The sequence below is a fragment of the Phragmites australis genome, chromosome 5, assembly GCF_958298935.1.
Source record: "Phragmites australis chromosome 5, lpPhrAust1.1, whole genome shotgun sequence".
Taxonomy (NCBI): domain Eukaryota; kingdom Viridiplantae; phylum Streptophyta; class Magnoliopsida; order Poales; family Poaceae; genus Phragmites; species Phragmites australis.
The window spans coordinates 41,794,629-41,805,295 of record NC_084925.1 but is presented as its reverse complement, the minus strand read 5'-3'; positions in this window follow the sequence as shown (position 1 = coordinate 41,805,295).

The following is a 10,667-nucleotide window of genomic DNA, read 5'->3' as shown; positions in this document are numbered from 1 at the left end:
TTGTATACATATTACTATGAGGATGAGGATCGCTAATCTCATATAGGAATTCATCACTGTCCATGGCCCTGCAAATCACAACACATCAAAGGATTTTATTTGTGATTTGGAGGGCATCTGTAATAAGGTGAATCTTCCAGTTCTGCTGGGAGGTAACTTCAACCTCATCAGAGAGGCTAACGACAAAAATAATGACAACATAGATAAGAATCTCTTAGACCTCTTTAATGGCTTCATTGGAAAATTCCACCTAAGAGAAGTGAAAAGGGTTGGCTTCAAGTACACCTGGACTAACAAATAGGTTGACCTAGTTATGGTGAACCTTAATAGATTTTTTTATGTCCAGTGATTGGGAGCAGCATTTTTCCCTGTGTTAGGCATGGAGCCTGACTAGAATCAACTCTGACCACACATTAATTTGCTTGGACTCAGGGGAGTTTGGGGGTTTAGAGTTGCAACTATTTCATCTTTGAAAGACAGTGGCTCCTGGCTGGTAACTTCAATGAGCTGGTGTGTGAGAGGTGGTTGGAAAAGAAAGCTAGAAGACCTATTAATGGCTACTCTATGCATCTGTGGCATGACAGCCTATGTGACACTAGACAATTTATGAGAGGGTGGCATAGTCAACAGGTTGAGGATTATAACAAGATCAAGTTTGATATGCTAGCCTAACTTGAGATGCTGTATGGGAAAGCAGACTTTGAAGGTCTATCTTTAGTTGAATGGAAGAATAGATACAAGTTAGAAGAAAGTCTTGAGAGAATCCTCTCCATGGAGGAGATTTTTTGGAGACAAAAATGTGAAAAGAACTTGGTGAGAGAGGGTGACAACAACACAAGATTTTTTTATCTGTTAGCAAATGGAAGGAGGAGGAAAAACCTGATCTTGTCTATGGAGATTAATCAGGGCTGAATCAACTCTCAAGACCAAATTAGGGAGAACATTTATGACTTCTACAAGAATCTGTTTGGGCATGTGTCGGAGGATGAACTCCACAAGCGGGGATCCGGAGAGACCCCCTTTGAGATTCGGTCGGGGGGATGATTCTGAATCTACCTCATACGTGAAATAAATAGAAGTAAATGAGATGCATGTGGGATGGATGATCGGATGCTAGAGGAAATAAATGCTCAGGGAATTTTAGACAGGTTCGGGCTGTACGAAGCGTAATACCCTACTCCTGTGTGTATGCTATAAATGCTCAGGGAATGCCTCTCTGAGGATCTCTTGTGTTATAAGGATGTTTGTCTAAGTCTAGAGCTTCGTTAGCTTGTCTCGGTCTTCTTCAGCTCGAGAGACTTGGTCGAGTTCCGTCAGCGCTGAAGCTCCTTTCGAGAGTTGTTCTTCTCCGGGGAGCCCGCCCCCTCTTATACCCCGTCGGGGCGGCCTGACATGCCCAGAAAGGATGGCGCGAGTTCCAAGGCGTCATAAATGTAAAGCAACCATCATGGACTGCAGCTTGATGTTACGGGGAGGGTTGAAAATGCGCCCCCGTCCGGTCCTGTCGTCATCATCCCGCTTTTTAGCGGGTGCAACAGGGAGGGCCCACCGGGCAGCCACCGAGCAACCTCGCGTGCCCACCCAGTCAGAGCAACCCTGACACAGCAGAGCGGCAGGTGATATGCTTCGGGCCCTGCGACGTTATCCCGAGGCGCACCGGATGACGCGCGATATGACCCGCCGCATTAAATGTCCCCACGCCTCCCTGCCAGGGAGTGGTAGGGGTTGACAGCAGGCATGGGGGGAGTGGTTGGAAGTGATAGGCCACGTGCCCTCTTAAATGCAATATCGGGCCTCTCACCAATTGACACCTCACCGTTGAGCCCCTGTGGGGTCCACCGGTAAGGGACTTCTTAAGTCCTTGGGGAACTCTGAGTGCTTGGAGACTAGTGTTCATAACCCCGAGCACTCTCTCCCGGATATGCCCTTTCTTGGTCCTCGGGGAACTCGGGTACTCGGGGACCACTGTTCATGGTCCCGAGCGCCATCTCCCGGAACTTGTACTTCTCGGGTCCTTGGGGAACTCGGGTACTCGAGGACCACTGTTCATGGCCCCGAGTGCCCTCTCCCAGAACTTAGTCTTCTTGGATCCTCGGGTACTCGGGGACCACTGTTCATGGCCCCAAGCACCCTCTCCCGGAACTTGGACTTCTCGGACCTCGGGGAGATAATCCCCGAGGGAAGACGCCACGTGGCACTCCGCTATCCTGGCATCGAGACTCGGGGACCCCCGGTTCCCATGTCACCGACAGCATGGCTCTAGAGGTGGATTCAGTCTTGAGGAATCTTTGTGGAACAACTAGAACATCCTTTCAGATGAGGCTAAGGACTCTCTGATCAAACCCTTCTCTTATAAAGAAATTGAAATTACCTTTAGAGAGATGAATGAGGACTCTACCTCTGGGTCTAATGGTTTCACTTCCACTTTCTTTAAGGTTTTTTGGAATGTGTCAAGGAGGATATCTGTGTCATTTTTAGTGACCTCCATGCTAGTAAATTAGATCTGAAAAGGCTAAATTATGGGGTTATAACTTTGATACCGAAGGTCGAGGAAGCCAACACAATTAAGCAACACAGACCAATATGTCTTCTCAATGTGGATTGCAAAGGTTTCACCAAAGTGCTTAATAATAGACTAACCCCAGTAGCCAAATAGGTGACTGGTCCCAGTCAAACTGACTTTATCAAGAGAAAGAACATTTTGAAGGGTGTGGTGTTCTTCATGAAGTGATTCGTGGGCTAAGAAGAACAAGACAACAAGGGCTGCTGGTTAAAATTGATTTTGAGAAGGTCTATGATAAGGTAAAATGGAGTTACCTGAAAGAAGTCATGAAAGGGAAAGATTTTCCCCCTAAGTGAATAGAATAGGTCATGCAATCTATCAAGGGGGTAGAGTCTGCATAAATATTAATGGTCAGAGGGGGTCTTTTTTCAGAACACACTAAGGGCTCAGACATAGGGATCCCTTATCCCCCTTGCTCTTTAATATTGCTGTAGATGTGTTGAGTGCCCTGATGGACAGAAAGGTCTGCACAGGGGGGGTTGTAGACAACTTAATTCCTGGAGGGATCACTCATGTTCAATATGCAGATGACACCATTCTGATGATTGATTGTTTTGATAGCTCTATTCTCAACCTCCAAATTATGCTTTACTGCTTTGAATGGTTGTTTGACCTTAAAATCAACTTCCACAAAAGTAAGGTCTTTGCTTTTGGGATGGAGTAGTCTGAGAAGGAAAGGGTTGCAAACATGCTTAACTGCAAGCTTGGATAACTCCCTCTGAAATACTTGGGTATCCCAATTTTTGATCATCATTTAGGTATTGCTGCGTCCTCAGAAGTTCTAACAAAAATGATCAAAGGGCTTGACGCATGAAAGGGTAAAAACCTGACCTATGAGGACAAATTAACTTTGACAAACTCATACTTAACCAACTTACCCATATTCATCATGAGGTTCTATCTCCTCCCCAAAGGGATTCATAAGAAAATAGACAATGTTAGGTCAAGATTCTTTTGGAGGGAGCTGATGTTGTGAAGAGATACCATTTGGCTAATTGGAAAGCTATTTGTAGGTGGTATTTTAAACAGTACAGTTATGACCAAGTGTTGCTGGTCAAGTGAATTTGGAAGATCTACCCTGGGTCTGAAGACACCTGGTGCAAACTTCTCAAAGCCAAATATATGCCAAATGATAGTTTCCTCACATCCAGTCAGAGAGGCACGTCTCAGTTTTGGCAAGCCTTGCATAAGGTGAAACACATTTTCCAATGGGGAGCTGTTTACAAAGTGAATAAGGGCAACGAAGCTCTCTTTTGGAAGGATGTTTGGTTGGGTGATACTCCATTGAAAACACAATTCCATGACCTTTTTTGTATTTGCACTGATACAGATTCTCTAGTTTCAAATTGCTGGGTTAATAATGAGTGGGAGGTGAAGTTTAGGAGAAGCTTGACCTCTTGTGATCTCCTCCAATGGGATGTCATGATGCACAAGCTACAATGCGTTCGGCTAAATGGTAACGATGACGAGGTGACTTGGGCTCTTGATAAATCTAGGAGATTTTACCACCAAGTCTCTCTACAAGTTCCTCACTTTTGAGGGTGTTTCTAGTAAGGATGCTATGAAGATTTGGACTTGCAAAATCCCTCTCAGAATTAAGGCATTCCTTTGGCAAATGTTGCATATAAGCTCCCAATGGCCTCCACCCTAAAGAAAAGGGGTTGGAAAGGGAGTTCAACCTGCTGCCTATGCAATATGCTTGAGGATGTTAACCATAGCTTCTTTTGGTGTGTGTTGGCACATTTTTCTTGGAGTGCTATGAGAGACTCATTTGGGTGAAATGGGTTCCCTACTTCGGTAGCTGACTTATAGGCAAGATGGCTTCCGGAGAAATTCAATATCTCTCAAAATCTAGGTCTTTTTCTCTTTTGCAGTATTGCTTGGGCTATGTGTAGGACTAGGAATTCCATGGCGATCAAGAAGAAGTTCCCCGCAAGCCTACTGATGTTCTAATGCTAGCTATATCATTCGTACAGAAATGGAGCATCCTCTTCAGAAATGATGATCTACTCAAGGTATACAATGCTTGTTCGCATGTCTGCGAGTGGCTGCTGGGCTTCTCCTCTTTTGCTGCTGTTCCTATGTTGAATGTTTGGGAGCTTTAGACGTTTTCTTGAGGCTCTGGTGCTCTTTGTGTAATAGGCTAGTTTTGTTCAGGACGTTCTATCGTTATACTATACGTATGATCACCGTTTTGCTGGTTGTATCCTAGCTGCCTTATGTTCTCTTTTTTTTTTTTAGTTCTGTTTTGTAAAACTGTTTATTGGCTTTAAGTAAAAGTTGAGGTAACTCTGTTAAGAAAAAAAAAGCCGATCACGCCAAACTTCCAGGAACAAAGGAAAACAAATCCCAACCGGCAATACAATATACTCCTAGCATGTATTGCTGGCTTCATTATCTAAAAAAATGTATCGCTGGCTTTTCTGACTGGCTACCACGATTTATCACACCTTATCTTTGCACTGTGTGGCGGCACGGTTCACCATTTTTGTGGTGAAAAAAAATCATTCGTCGCTACTTTGCGAAGTATTGGTACGAAAACGAGCGTATGAAAGATGAGTCGAAGGCCTGTTAACAAAGTGTGGCATGTCATATTCTGACACGAAGCTAAACATGCACTACCACGTAGAATTTGCCTAGCCTATTGTAGTAATGAATTAAACAAGCCTTGACACTTGACAGCAACCGTGATAGAATCATGGAAATGCCACCGAGAGGTCGGAGCCCCGGCTACAACGGACCCCAGCAGAAAATTCAACTTACTTGACGTGTGCGTGTGGTGCAGTCCAACTCCTGGACGAGAAACACAGGAAGCATGCCAGGAAATTCTCGCGGGCACAGTAACCCGGCCGGTGTTGGTGAGGTTTTCCAGAGACCATGACTCCATGAATTGAGTCGCGCACTCGTCGAACGTCACGCGCACGGGCCGGCGTAGTTCGCGCGCGCGCGCATAGTCGGGCACTACAACACGGGTGCGCCGGCCGCTGCCGGAGCGCTCCGTTCCGCACGCACGCGGCACGTATCACCGCCCGCCGAAGGCGAACGGCGTGCACGTCGGGCGAGGGCGGGAGGGGGACGCGCGGGGAGGCGGTGGTTCGGAGCCCCCCATTCCCCGTCCTCGGCGGAGAGCAGGCTGTTGTTGCCTAGAGGCCGCGATCGCGGATGCGGGACGTGCGTAGCGGCACGGCATCCGTCCCATCACACCAATCTACGCCAAGATAAAGAATGCTAGGTTGCCAGGAACAAACCCTGTGATTCAAGGTCTTATCTAGAATTGCCTTAAGAAAAATAAACCCCATTAATTGATCCCTCTTTAGGGTAGTATAAGTACATCCTCGACTATAGCATAAGTAGAGTTGAATTCTCGTACTAACCTAAGAGCAGATATGCTAAAATATTTTCACGTTCAAGCAATTAATCAGTAAACGACTTCTCCGTAACAGTTTGAAGATTGGCTCGCAACACAAGTAGCGGCAAGAAAGGAGAGCAAGACTTCCTTTTCTAAAAGAAGAAAGAACTAGACTTCTATAAGAAGACTTTTATAATCGTAGATTGCAGATTCATCTATCTTATTAGGTAACTACTTTAGCTGCTCTCAAAACTGAACCATCGTGAATAGAACTAGCGCTTAAGGAAGAGTAGGATCTGTTAGCAAGTCATATTCAATCACCCGGTCGTTTCCTTCCTAGCTTTTAGATAGCCCTGATTCTATCTTGGATTTGAATACACTTAGCCGTGTATGTATCTTGGCAAAACTCAAACCTATAGTTGATCCATCCATTCTCGATAAAGAATCAAAAAGGTACTTGAAGACGACTTTGAATGGGAGGAGGTTTTCTTTTTATCCCCCTAACCTGATTTTGATGTCTTCTTCATTCTCAGTCCCTATGGTCCATTGTAGGATGATTTTTCTAAGGCCTTGAATTCGTTGGCAAGGTGATCAGGGTCCTCTCCCTGGTCCTATCGAACCAGTGACTTCTCTCCTAGGATTGAATATGTTTTGCCTTTCCCCAATGGTTCCGCATTCCAATGTGGGTAGGATTCACCAGAAAGATGGGTTTAAATTCAGTTGTCATGAAAGTGAAAGGATCTACTTATTTCAAGAAAAAAGAAGAGAGTGATCTTGAGCTGGAGAGAAGGTTTTCGAGTGAAAGAGTAAGAGATCAATCTCCTATTATGTACATCCACGATGTGACCCAACTTCCACATAATGGATGCCAACTCCCCAAAAAACGTCGTGTTCAAATAGTTTCAACCATTTTGGAATCTCAATTTTCACTTGACAAGAAAGAATTCCGAAAAAAAAATAGACTCGGAAGGGAGGCTAGACTAATTGACTGAGCGAGACTCCATCCAACTATTCTGCATCCATCTAGCAAAGCCGCGTGAGTGAAGCAGTACTCCTCTTCCGTAGTTAATCCTGAAATAGAATAATAACAAAAACTCTGCAGGAGATTGCGTGTGAGATACCACTGACTTAAAAGAAAAAGCAGGACTTTGTCCTCCCAAAGGGCACTAGGAGACTAGACATATTACGTTACGGGCACTGGATCTCGGGGCACTCAGACTAGTGATAACGAGGATCCTAGACCTGTAAGAGTTAGACTCGCACGAGGTTAAAAAAGAAAAAAGAAATTCGATTAGACGATCGCTTCGGCATACATACGCGGCATCTCTTTCATCAGAACCGAAGTCATTAGTCAAATATGTTGATGTTGAGGATGCGAGGCTGATTTCCCCGGGATGGCGATATATTCCAAGTAGTACTTTACTTTTGATGGGGAGGGATCTCCTCCAGAGGGATTAAACTATTATCCAACTAGGATGTCAATGCTATAGCAGTACCAATTGTTAAGGAAATCTCCTCCTCGTGATGAGTGCCTATAATGGTATATATTATCGTGAATTTACGGTATGAATCCACTGCATAAGGATATGGATATCCAAACAAGATCAATAGATCCATTATTGCTAAACAAAGTAGATTAGTCTCATTGACTAAAGGATAAGGCTCCTTAAAATATTGGGTTGCAATTATTAAACCGGGTTGAGGTAATACATGTGTTGTTCGATCTATTCTAGAATATAAGTTGTTCACTAACATTTTTGAAGTTATATATCTGCCTTTTGCCATTGTCTTTTTTTTTTTCATCTTAGTGGTGGAGAGAGTAATTGATACCTTTATGGTATTTCGATTTAGACATCTCCATCATAGTTAAGAACTCCTGCCACTTACACATACCATCCTTATGTTTATCAAAATTAGAGCGTTTTTTAGAATATGATGTTCTTACATAATCCTTGTATCTAGATAATATAGATTTGCTCCTATTATCCACTCATTCTTGCAATTTTTACCTCCTTTCTTAGGGAAATTAGCATCTAAGTATGCTTCCAAAAAGCTCTCGAGTATCGCATCATCATAGTTATACGGATAATAGCTTTCTTCATTAAATGTCAGGAATGGATCCATAAAATTCTCTTTCTTCTCTTCCTCGCTTAAACATGGTAATATGATATTATCATATATAAATTGGTTGATCATTCACCCGCCGGTGCCTGTAAGCTGTAGGAAGTGCAAGTGCGCAACACACATTCTTCCTTGCCTGTTGACATTCTATATTGCTCTATTCAGCAAGCTAAGTATCCTTACTCAATGTGGCCGTGCATATGGTTGGTACCTATTTTTTTCATTTCAATCTAAATGTACCTTTTTTTTTCATTTCAATTTGAATAGCCATTGACGAACACAGACAGACGGGCCGGCCTTGGAGGGGGCAAGAGAGGCGTCCGCACCAGCCCTTCAAAATCTAGAGGCTCTCCTATATAGTTATATATGTATAATATTTTGATCCAACAAAGCACAACAATTCAACTTAAGTTTAACAATTGATAGGTTGCTATAAGGGTTCATATGATATGAGTTAAATGATATAATATCTAAGCTAAGATTTATACAATTGATTTCGTCAAGCCAATATCTTTTATGTAGATTTTTTTTTATATCAGAGAAGTATATTGTTATTCTAATGTTTCTATTGCTTATCGAATCTTATTTATTATATATGTGACTGTGGTGTTAGCTCAAAAGCTTTTCAAAATTAAAATTATTAAAAAACTATTTGAGATTCATAATTTCTCAAGAAAGATTAAATATTTGGTAACTTTGCATTGAGAAGAAATTGCTAGATGAGATTGATGTTGATATCATCAATTACTTCGCTTCTGAAATGATAGAAGAAATTGTTTAATATGATATTGAGAAAATGTTTGAGGTGACTGTTAGTGTTTATCGAAAATAATTTTTTAATACATCAAATATTATCTTTATAATTTATATATTAATTATTTTTTATATTTCGATTTAATAGGTCCCGTTTTAGTTTCGTCGGTCACCAAAATCTCAGTTGACCTTCGAATTTGCGGTGATCAGCTTGCTATCATAGTCCAAACTCTGTGCCACTGCATCTGGTCGTTGTTTGGTGCACCGACCGGTACCAACATGATGTGCAGGACAATTACACAGCGAAAAAGGAGCTCTTTTGCAAGCTCAATTGCAGCAGACGGAAATATTAAAAAAAAATGCATTTGCCTGTGCTGTCCAATTCCCAGAGTAACACAATGCATTGTGCAGGCATCACAAATCAGGGCAGTGTCACTTATACCAGGATCAGAGCAACTGACGCGTCCAAATTAGACAAATGACGTGCCTGGAAGGGAATCAGGCATGCTACAGGAATACGTAATTGCTCCTCAGACTCACCGCCTGTTGATCTTAAGTGGCCGAGGCTAACCTGAACAGTGCTCGTCACAGCAATTTACAAAGTATCTTGCACAACACTTGGACTGTGTACGTATATACAGTGCCCAGCAACATTGGCAAATATCCAAAATGTACAATATACAGTATCATATTTATTAAAATAGATAATATAAGTTGTTACTTGAGTCGATAATGACTTTGTGTCGGTTGTATTGACATATTTATAAATTTAACATTTGTATTTGACATTTTATTTACCGAAAATGGGTTTTCAGTACAGTGTGCACTGAAAATTCCCCGGTCCCACTTTTTTAGACACATGAGGTGCTAAATATGATGCACTGTGTACCGTATTCAGCACCTCATATGCCGAAAGCTCCCCGTATTCGTATTCAGCACATGAGGTGTCGAATACGGTGCGTAGTGCCATATTCGGCACCTCGTGTGCTGAAAGCTCCCATGTGCTGAATACGGCTGGCCGTGCCACGTCGTGTCTCCTTTCGGCACGGATGCATGCTTTTGCTTTTTTCATGTCATCCACATGCATGTGTGGTGCATTTTTCCTTTGTCGTGACCGTCGCGTGCAAGCTATAAAAGGAGAGGAGGAGCAGTGTTAAGCAATTGGGAGCAACAAGGATAAGCAGTAGCAGAGCAGTGAGGAGGAGCAACAATGCAACGTGAGGTGAAGGGCAGCAGCGTAAGGTGAGGAGCAGTAGCGCAAGGAGAGAAGGAGCAGCAACGTGGGTCGAGGAGCAGCATCGCAAGGAGAAAGGAGCAACAGCATGAGAAGCTTCAGTTATAGTAAATACTTAGATTTCGTATATAATTAATACTTAGATGGTAACTGTAATTGGAGTAAATATATTGTTTTTTCGTTCAAATACATTGGTTAAATTATATTAAGCTGATAAATTAGAGTATTTACATTATTACATAGTTTGATTAATGAATTGGATTAGTTTGTGTAATTATGTTATTTACTTAATTTAATAACATGAATTTCATTAATAAATGTAATTAGATTATTCCCTTATTGTAATTGTATGCATGTCATTAACTAGTATAATTAGAGTATTTACGCAAATTAATCAGAGTTATAATAGTTATATGATTAATTAGATTAATTAGTTTAATTGAAATAAAATGATTAATTAGCTTACTCACTTAGATTAAGTAGAGTAATTATCACATCCCAAAATGCTAATCACGTGATCAAGCATTCATAATTATCATGACATTATGTTTATGAATATTCGTTTGATAAATTGAGTTTAAACATATTTCAAAAGTACTTGAAGGTAATTTAGAGCCCTTTAGGAAACACTAAATGTCATGGAGATG